At 39.4% G+C, this 10,171-nt stretch overlaps 2 long non-coding RNA genes across 2 annotated transcripts; both read left to right on the top strand.

Annotated features, from left to right (window-relative positions):
• Nucleotides 1-278: 278 nt before the first annotated feature.
• On the top strand, nucleotides 279-4,708 carry LOC121394701. The gene is made up of 3 exons (XR_005961945.1): nucleotides 279-685; nucleotides 1,921-2,014; nucleotides 4,346-4,708. It is a non-coding gene; the product is annotated as an uncharacterized LOC121394701 (long non-coding RNA).
• Nucleotides 4,709-4,930: 222 nt separating this feature from the next.
• Nucleotides 4,931-7,202, top strand: LOC121394703. Its single transcript, XR_005961949.1, has 2 exons — nucleotides 4,931-5,024; nucleotides 7,105-7,202. It is a non-coding gene; the product is annotated as an uncharacterized LOC121394703 (long non-coding RNA).
• Nucleotides 7,203-10,171: the final 2,969 nt, after the last annotated feature.

The following is a 10,171-nucleotide window of genomic DNA, read 5'->3' as shown; positions in this document are numbered from 1 at the left end:
TCGACCATTCAATAGTCGAAGTACTGTCTCTTTAAAAAAAACTTCGACCCCCTAGTTCGCCATCTAAAAGCTACCGAAGTCAATGTTAGCCTATGGGAAATGTCCCCATAGGCTTGGCTAACTTTTTTTGATCGAAGGATATTCCTTTGATCGTTGAATTAAAATCCTTCGAATCGTTCAATTCGAAGGATTTTATCGTTCGATCGAAGGAATTATCCTTCGATAGTTCGATCAAACTATCTGCGCTAAATACTTCGACTTCGATATTCGAAGTCGAAGGATTTTAATTCCTAGTCGAATATCAAGGGTTACTTAACCCTCGATATTCGACCCTTAGTGAATCGGCCCCCATGTGTTCAGGTATATCTGAACACAGCTTTATGATGAATTACCCTTTGAATGAACTTTGTATATGATGTAGACTATATGTGGATTTTCTGTGACTGGTCTTTTAAAATATTTGATTAATTATTATAGTTTGTGCACTATGCTTTGCTATGATCATGGTATTCTCATTTTAGTTTATTTTTACAGTTCACATATTGTAACCTAGGCTGGACCCTCCTAGCAGCTGATATGAATAAAGACAGAAAGAAAGACCTTGTAATTGGCACACCATATGCTCCAGGTGGAGGAAAGCAAAGAGGTTTAGTGGCTGCATTTCTTTCAAGTACCAGTAGGAAAGGTAATATATAAGAAGGATGTATTTTGTGTATGTAGCGGTATTGTCTGTGACAACTCAGTTTGTAAACTACTCTTCTACTAATTACTAACTTACCTCTCTCTCAGTCTCTTTATTCAAACATACTGTATTCTTGTACAAATATGACAGAGACATAGACTAATGCCACATGGGGTGCCTTTCACCTCTGAAAGGAAGCAGTTATGAGTCTTTTTCAGTCTGAAAATATTCTGTAGAGTGGTTCTGGGGTTTCTCATACAAGTGAAAGAGAAGGATTTGTCAGATGGTGCTTTTCAGTCAAGCATATTTTGAACAGCTAGACCTACGCCACATAAACAACATATAGTTGATTTGTCGTAGGAAAAATACAGTTGTTTGGCACACACCACAACAAATACAAATTAATTGCAGACTGCTCTGATGTTGTGCATTGCACTCTATCGGATAATAGCACAACCCAAGATCACCTTGGATGAGCAAGTCCAGTAGCTTTAGATTAATATAACTTCTATAAACTACTATATACTGCATGGAGCAAGAGATGGTCCAAAGTGACATCTCGGGCCATGTAACATTCTGGTCTAGCCTTATGCCAGGGTGATAAATATGCTAGGACAAGTCAGAGTAACATGAATTCTCAATTTGACTAGCTTTACATTTCAACACAGGTAGGTTGTCTGTAGAAGAAGCAGAATGGAGTATAGTTGGAAAGCAGGATTATGCTTGGTTTGGTTATTCTCTACACAATCACATCTTTAAGAATCAAACTTTGCCAGTTACTGAATCTGCCCCTATGTTCTATGCACCAGAATGAATGGAGTGCAAAGACTTTGGCTTCCATGTTGAATAAAGAGCTGCCTGCCAGTGCTATGGAGCCCTGTACTTGCTGCATGACTACAGCAGCTGTTCAGGTTTCCACTGGTAACGGTACTGGTGCAATATAGCACTTATGTTAACGAGAGTCCTCTTGACCTGGGATAAGTAAATGTGAGCTGAGATGTGATCCTGAGTACCAGAGACCATCAGCAGTTGCAAAGTATATTCAGCAAGGTTTATCTGCCATGGTGTTATAAACCAGTGTTCTTCCAACCAAATGTTGCTGGTAATGTATCATACAACTTGCAGAAAGATATTCACAATATACAGTACAATACCCTGTATCATTGAGTGCTGGTCATTGTGCAAGATTTAGGTATATAAACATACATTCAATAAACTTTTCTTTCAAACTGTTGCAGAAATAAAGCAAACTAGGCTCATCATTTGCTAGTGGAATTATCTCAGTCGGTGGAAGGCGTAAACACATTCTTCTCATTGGAACACCTACACAAAGTATGTACAGTATTATACATGGGGTATTTGTAATATAAGCATTATGTACTCAATAACTGAAAACACAGGGAGATGTAAAACTATATGTGGGAAGGGATGCATGGATGGGAAACTATCCATCTGAACATTTCAGGTCTCTATAAAACAGTTCAAGCCAATGTTCCCTCTAAACTGTGCACTTGTGCACACTCACACAACTTTTGAGGCCAGCGCACACAACAAATTGTGAGAAAGCACTAGATTTATGTGAAAGCACTAGATTTTGCATTTATTCAGACCTGCATACAGTTTTTAAAAATGTGCACACAAAAGAATGTTTTTGCGCACATAGCGGAGAAGTAATTAGAGGGAACATTGGCACACACTGTGTCATGTGAATAAAACCTTTTCATGAAAAATATATTTTACTACAAGTATACGCCATTGTTTAATCCCATTGTAATACTCGACTCCATCCACCTGCCTCTGGTATAATGCAATGTGCTCACAGTCAAAGGACACACATACATGCTAGGTTACATCAGCCAATGAATGGACAGAGCTGTGTTATTGACTCCCACACTTCTTCCTGTTACAGCTAGAACCTGCATTATTTGTCAGTGAGTGACATACGATACAGATGATGTAAAAGGGCAATATACAGTATGCTGGAATCCATATGCCAATTTGATACGATTCTATAATAGTCATTCTTTAATATCTGTTTTTGCTTAGAATGTATAGTTGTCCTTTAAGGTAAACTAGTACAGTGTTGTTGAGAGAGACTAGGGGGTCTAGTTATTAACATTCACATTTATATATTTTTTTCCTAAATCAATCTTTTTTTTTCTCTAAAAGTCAAAAAATTCAAGATTTATAAAATGTACGAAAAGCACGAAAACTCTTATACAAAAATCCTCGCGCCTGCCCCCACCTCCACTCACGAGCGTGTTGATTTGCAGGTTTCTGCTGGAACACTGGGGATTAGGCTCGCTGGAGTTTAAAGGCAGAGACAGACGAGAAGATTCTGAGAGATTAGTCGCCGGGCGACAAATCGCCTCTTCTTCGGGAGACTTATCTGTCCGAACTGCCTCCAGGCCAGCTAGAATCTAAATTGCCGGCGGGATGGCACTCGGAGCGTTTTGTTTTCCGAAGCCGCCTGAAGTTTCCTCGTGAGGCTACTTCGGAAAACGAAGCGCTCCCAGTGCCACCCTGTCGGCGATTTGGGTTCTAGCTGGCAGGGAGGCAGTTCGGGCAGATAAATCTCCCAAAGAAGAGGTGATTTGTCGGAGGCAGTTCAGGGAGATTAGTCCCCAAATCTTCTCGACTGTCTTTGCTCTTAAATAACTGTAAAATCTCCTGAGCGTTCCCAGGGCTTTAGAAAAAAATTAGAATGTGGCTGATCCTAAATCTTGTCACCCTAGGTCTGAACCTTTGTGGCCCACAAATCCAGGCCTGCATCCTATAGAAGTCAATGGGAGCTGCTCTGATCCTATTGGACCAACTTTTAGCCATTCAGACCTTTAGGATTTTTTTTGCTAGTAAACGGCAGAAAAACTAGCATTTTTAAAGGTTTTTGATGTATTCTTATTTTTTTCTGGCTCATTCAGCTTTTTTTCCATTCGTGCTTTCTATATTCTGATATTTTAATAAATTACGAGGCATTTGTGATTTTAGAGAAATAGAATTTAATCGTAATTTTAAAAAATTCTAAAACCACTAAAATTCAAATGTTGATAAATGGGCCTCCCTGTTTCTTTATAAGATTTAGGGGCCGATTCACTAAGGGTCGAATATCGAGGGTTAATTAACCCTCGATATTCGACTGGGAATTAAAATCCTTCAATTTCGAATATCGAAGTCGAAGGATTTAGCGCAGATTTTAATCCAACGATCGAAGGAATATCCTTCGATCAAAAAAACTTAGGAAAGCCTATGGGGACCTTCCCCATAGGCTAACATTGAGTTTGGTAGGTTTTAGATGGCGAACTAGGGGGTCGAAGTTTTTTTTAAAGAGACAGTATTTCGATTATCGAATGGTCGAATAGTCGAACGATTTTTAGTTCGAATCCTTCGATTCAAAGTCGTAGTCGAAGGTCGAAGTAGCCCATTCAATGGTCGAAGTAGCCCAAAAAACACTTCGAAATTCGAAGTTTTTTTACTTCGAATCCTTCACTCGAAGTTAGTGAATCGGCCCCATACTGTATGATGGCTGAACTAGACTAGACTAGACTAGACACCAACTAGAAACATAATAAAAAATGTGAACATGTATATACTTTTAACAGCTTTTTAAGGTGTTTGATGTCGGATATTATCCTGATTAACAGACTGTGATGTGGTTGTTTGCAGGTACCTACCAAGTTGCATTTCTATCTAGACAGTTGCACCACGCTGGGACTGCTTCAGTGTTTGAGCTGAAATCAAGGAGTTCATTATCTCCTCTGAGCACTCTGAGTGGAGACCGGGCATACGCTCGATTTGGGGCTAAGATTCATTTAAATGATCTGGACAATGATGGCCTTGGTATGAAGTGCTTCCTTCTGTGTGAAACTAGTAGTATAGTTTTGTGTTCCATTATTTACCCGGGGTGACTGTAATTACATAAGAAGTGTATATAGATTGTATGAATGTAGTTTCTAGCCATTGTTAATGCATGGAAAGATATACAAGGAATAAATGTAAAGTAGGATATACACTTTCAAGGGAATATGTTATAATACTGGTGATAATGGTACTGTACATCACTGCATGTAACAAAAATATCTGTGACTTTCACCCCAGGCCAGCATGCGCATCTCTTCTTTGACTATAGAACTGGCTTGGGATAACTTTCCTGCCCAGTCATTGGGGAACCTAACTAGTTGCCATATCCCATAGTTTGGTACAGTTTCTTTAAATTCAGTATGTTTTAAATGAATCACCCAGAAAGCACATAATTCTACAGTATATGTATAATGGCAATACTACTACTCCCGGCTCTCTGACAAAAAAATGCAAATCATGGGTTTCACCATGTCCTGAGGATTGGGTAAGACATAGCAGAATGTGGTATATCTACATATAACTGCATTTTAGCACTTTGCTCCTTGTTTTATCATCCCTTGTGAGATTTATGACAAATCTCAGGCATTTTACCAACAGTCCAACTAAAAATGCACAATCAAAATTAGAATCCCTTGAAAATGCTAGAACAAGCATTTTATCAGTCAATCCTCCCCAGTTAAATCTCTTGAGCATTGCCCCTTTAGTCAGTGGACTGAGTGACAATTAGGGTTGCCACCTGGCCAGTAACAATTATGTTTGATGCCAATTAATAGGAAAAAATGGCAAGAATATACAGTAGGAAGGCTGGTGTTTTTTTCCAGAAAAGGTGGCAACCCTAGTGACAATACAATCTTAGACAAACAAGGGGAAGTTGTGCTCACCACTATTTTTTAAAACCATTAGGCAGGGGTGCAATGAGGCTGTGACCACAAAATACATATAGTCAAATACACGCCTAATTGCAGCCCCGCCTAATGGTTTTAAAAAATAGTGGTGAGCACAACTTTCCCTTGTTTGTTATAGTTTATACAGGAGCAGTGACCAGTTCCATGTTGTAGCTCCCACCCTTCCCATCTATAGTCAGGTGATCCCACTGGTGTGTAATAAAAGGGCAGCCAAGTATGGAGGTTTACTTTGAAAGCAGCAAGTAAGTTGCAGGTAAAACCTAGTCCCTTTGTAAAATGTATAATGAAGCAATAGAATTCTTAATGAATCAGATAAAATTAAGCATAGGACTGGCCAGATATGGGATGACTTTGACGTAGTTGGCCAGCTTAAATATATTGCAATATATGGACAAACAATCCCTGTTTTGTTTAAAGGGTAAGGCATTTTTCAGTAGCAGTATGCACAAAATGTCGCTGTCTTAAATATATTGATAATGGTTTGAGTGCAGAGGACTCTTGTATTTGAATACAATCTTAGACTAAAGGTGGCCATATAGCCAATAAAAGCTGCTCACAGACCAAGTCGGCAGCTTATTGGCCAGTGTATGGGGCCTCAAAGTTTGCTTAATATGCGAGCCCAGCTTGCGCCAGAAAAACTTTAGTATCCAGTCCCCAACTTTATGTCCTGTGTATAGTGTATAGTGTCAATACTTCTCGATATAGGAACAGATACTCCAATGCAGAAACTGTGCTGCTACATTATTTATTCAACACAGTGTATGGGGCCCTCCAACGGGTTTCCCTGACCGTTTTCTTGCTGAAAAATTACCAGATGTCGATCAGGCAGGTTAACTTGTACTGTTAATATAAATGATTTTGCTACAACAGCTACACCTGCTGGTCATTTTCCAACCATTCTGACCATCAAGTAGCTGAGGAAGCATGGACATCCGCAGAAAATTTTCCAGGGGGGGGCAAGTAAGTTGGTATCAAAAAAGGGTATCATACGGCAACAATCCTACTGGCAGCGAATCACATCCCAAACCCACGTTCAGTGTCAGGCTGCGTTTTCCCAGACGGCGGGGAGGGCGCATGTTGCTCCTAACTGTTCCAGGAACTCACGTTGCATTCACAACTTCTCGTGGAAAACAACCAGCCAAACACACTGTATAATAAACTGCAGCTCAGAGAACTCTAGGACCAAGTGGCGGCTGCGGCACCCTCCTTGGCCTCCCAGCTCCCACTAGGATACACTGACCCTGTGGCCAACCCTCATATCTAGGCAGGTAGTTTGTGCTTTGGCTGGCCCTAAGTTCTCGCAGTCTGGAGCAGCACTGACGGATGGGGTTACAGGCTGCGCCTGCAGGAAGCTAAAGGCAAGTTTTTTTGGCAACTGAATTTTTCTAGGGGGGGGGCAATCACTTCATTTCAGGGGCTCAAAAGTAATTAGACAAATAAAAAAACTGAAAATAAAATGTTCATTTCTAATACTTGGTTGAAAACCTTTTGTTGGCAATGACAGCCTGAAGTCTTGAACTCATGGACATCACCAGATTCTGGGTTTCCTCCTTTTTAATGCTCTGCCAGGCCTTTACTGCAGCGGCTTTCAGTTGCTGTTTGTTTGTGGGCCTTTTTTTTTGTAACTTAAATTTTTATTGTAATTTTTCTCTTTTACAGGAAAGGAAAAGCAAATATGAGTACACAAGTTGAAAGCAAACTTTATGTCAATAGTACATGCTTAATAAATTTGACAATAAAGCAAAATATAAACAGTACATCATCGGTTATTATCTTGTTCGCTTTCTTTTGTTCACAATTTCCTCATCCAATACTATCAGAGCAGCATTACGATTGCAGGCATGTAATAATAAACATTAACCTTGCTCATGATCCCAACTTCTAAGCCGTAGCATAGAAAAGTAACAAGAAAAGGTATAGACTTGTTCAGAAAAAAATAAAAATAAATTCTTGTGCAATTATAAGAGACTGTAATGCAATAGTCGTAGTTGAACTGTAACAGTAACAGAATTAACGTAAAAAAAGCATATCAAAAAAGAGGAAAAGAAAAAGAGAAATATTGGACTAAAAAAAAAAAAAAATTAACATTTATTTCCACTGTGACCAAACTATGCAGTAGCTTCGAAGTCGAATCTCATAGTGTCAAGGAGGTGAGAAAAGTTCCCAGGCAGACCATATTTTTAAATGCTTGGGGATCGTGTTATTAAGGAGAGCTATCCTATATTCAAATTGTTTGTTGTGGTTAATTTTTGATTTAATTTCAGCCATTGTAGGAAGGGCCGAAGTTTTCCATTTAGCCGCAATAGTTATTCGCGTAACAGTTAAAACATGGTTAACTAGTTTTTGTTGAGCCGCAGATAGACCAATAATAGGTTTACCTAATAGGAAAGTGAGGATATCCCTAGGAACATCCTCTTGTACCAGATGCGATAGTAAGGTTCGTATGTCTTCCCACAGTGGTTGAATGAGAGGGCAATACCAGAAGATGTGAGGTACATCGCCCGGCGCATGTTCACATCTCCAACACTGTTGTGAAACCCCAGGGAATGTTTTGTGTAATCTCACTGGAGTGAGATACCAGTGCATTAACACGTTATACATATTTTCCCTTTGTTTGGTGCACGTAACATAAGTTTTAGCGTTTTTCCATATTGATTCCCATTCTTCCATTGAAAGTTCTATCCCTAATACATTTTCCCATTTAGTCATATAAGAATGTTTATAAGTCTGTACAACATACGGATCATTAATCAATGCATAAATCGCGGATATCAGCTTCTTTTGAGATAAGCCATTATAAGATAATCGTTCAAAATGAGTGGGAGGATTATCTTTAAAGTATTTAATAAATGGCACCACAAAATGCCTAATCTGAAAATACATGTACCATTGCAGTTGAAAGGTAGGGATTTTTAACTTAACAGCTTCAAACGGTAAAACAGTGGTCAATGCAGCATCTAACACATCCCTAACCATAAACATAGCTGTAGATTCTCCAGGAATGCTGAGAGCAGAGGTAATGGCTGGTTGGAATAGCGGGTTTCCTAAAATTGCCATCAGTGGGGAATAAAGGGAGCTTAATTTAAATTTCAAATTCGCCCGTTTCCATACAGTCAAAGTTAGTGAGGTAGACCTTAACATAGGTATCTTAGGTTTAGGGGTATTTTTGGGAGCCCAAACCCAAACATTGGGATGATATGGTAGAAATTGTATATTTTCCAAATAAACCCAAACTCGATTAGAAGACCAACTCGACCAAGCCAGCACTTGGCGAATTTGCGCAGCCTCATAATACTTCTGAAGTACTGGGAGGCCAAGACCTCCTTGAATAACCGAAGTCCCAAGGGTCGTTTTATTAATTCTATGAGATTTGCCCCCCCAAATGAATGTATGGAAGGCCGCTTGTAAGTCTTTAAAAAAAGATAAAGGGATTGCTATTGGCAATGTTTCAAAGAGGTAAAGAAATTTAGGAAGTACATTCATTTTGATAGAGGCAATTTTCCCAAACCACGATATGGCCATTGTGTTCCATTTACGTAAGTTAACCTTAACCACCTGAGATAATGCAGCAAAGTTCAGCTTAAACAGATCCTCATACCTAGGAGTAAGTTTCGTACCTAAATAAGTTATATAATCTCTTTTCCATTTATAATTATAGGTGGATTGTAATGTGGCAAGCATGGTATCTGGCACACATAAAGGTAGTTTGTGGGCCTTTTTGTCCCAAGTTTAGTCTTCAACAAGTGAAATGCAGCTCAATTGGGTTCAGATCAGGTGACTGACTTGGCCATTCAAGAATATTCCACTTCTTTGCTTTAATAAACTCCTGGGTTGCTTTGGCTGTATGTTTTGGGTCATTGTCCATCTGTATTATAAAACATCTCCCAACCAATTTAGCTGCATTTAGCTGGATTTGAGCAGACATTGTCTCTGAGCACATCAGAATTCATTTGGCTGCTTCTGTCCTGTGTCACATCATGGATAAACACTAGTGTCCCAGTGCCACTGGCAGCCATGCACACCCAAGCCATCACACTGCCTCCACCATGTTTTATAGAGATGTGGTATGCTTTGGATCATGAGCTTCTCCATACTTTTTTCTTGCCATCATTCTGGTAGAGGTTGATTTTGGTTTCATCTGTCCAAAGAATGTTTTTCCAGAACTGTGCTGGCTTTTTTAGATATATTTTTTTTTAGCAAATTCCAATCTAACCTTTCTATTCTTGATGCTTATGAGTGGCTTGCACCTTGCAGTGCACCCTTTGTAATTACTTTCATGCAGTCTTCTCTTTATGGTAGACTTGGATATTGATACACCTACCTCCTGGAGAGTGTTGTTCACTTGTTTGGCTGTTGTGAAGGGGTTTCTCATACACCACTGTTGTATTCAGTGGATGTTTGGGTCTTTTTGCGTTGCTGAGTTCACCGGTGCTTTCTTTCTTTCTCAGGATGAACCAAACTGTACCAAACTCCTAATATTGTAGCTTAAGGATGGCTTGTTTCACCTACATGGAGAGCTCCTTTGACGGCATAATGTCTGGTCACAACAAAATCATCCACATTCAAGCACCCCCCCTCAAATCAACTCCAGGGCTTTTATCTGCTTAATTAATAATGACATTACAAAGGAATTGCCCACACCTGCCCATGAAATAGCCTTTGAGTCAATTGTCCAATTACTTTTGAGCCCCTGAAATGAAGTGATTGTGTTAAAAAAAGGCTTTAG

Source organism: Xenopus laevis, chromosome 6L, assembly GCF_017654675.1.
Source record: "Xenopus laevis strain J_2021 chromosome 6L, Xenopus_laevis_v10.1, whole genome shotgun sequence".
Classification (NCBI taxonomy): Eukaryota; Metazoa; Chordata; class Amphibia; order Anura; family Pipidae; genus Xenopus; species Xenopus laevis.
Note: the sequence above shows the minus strand (reverse complement) of the source record. Positions and strands in the feature narration are given on the sequence as shown.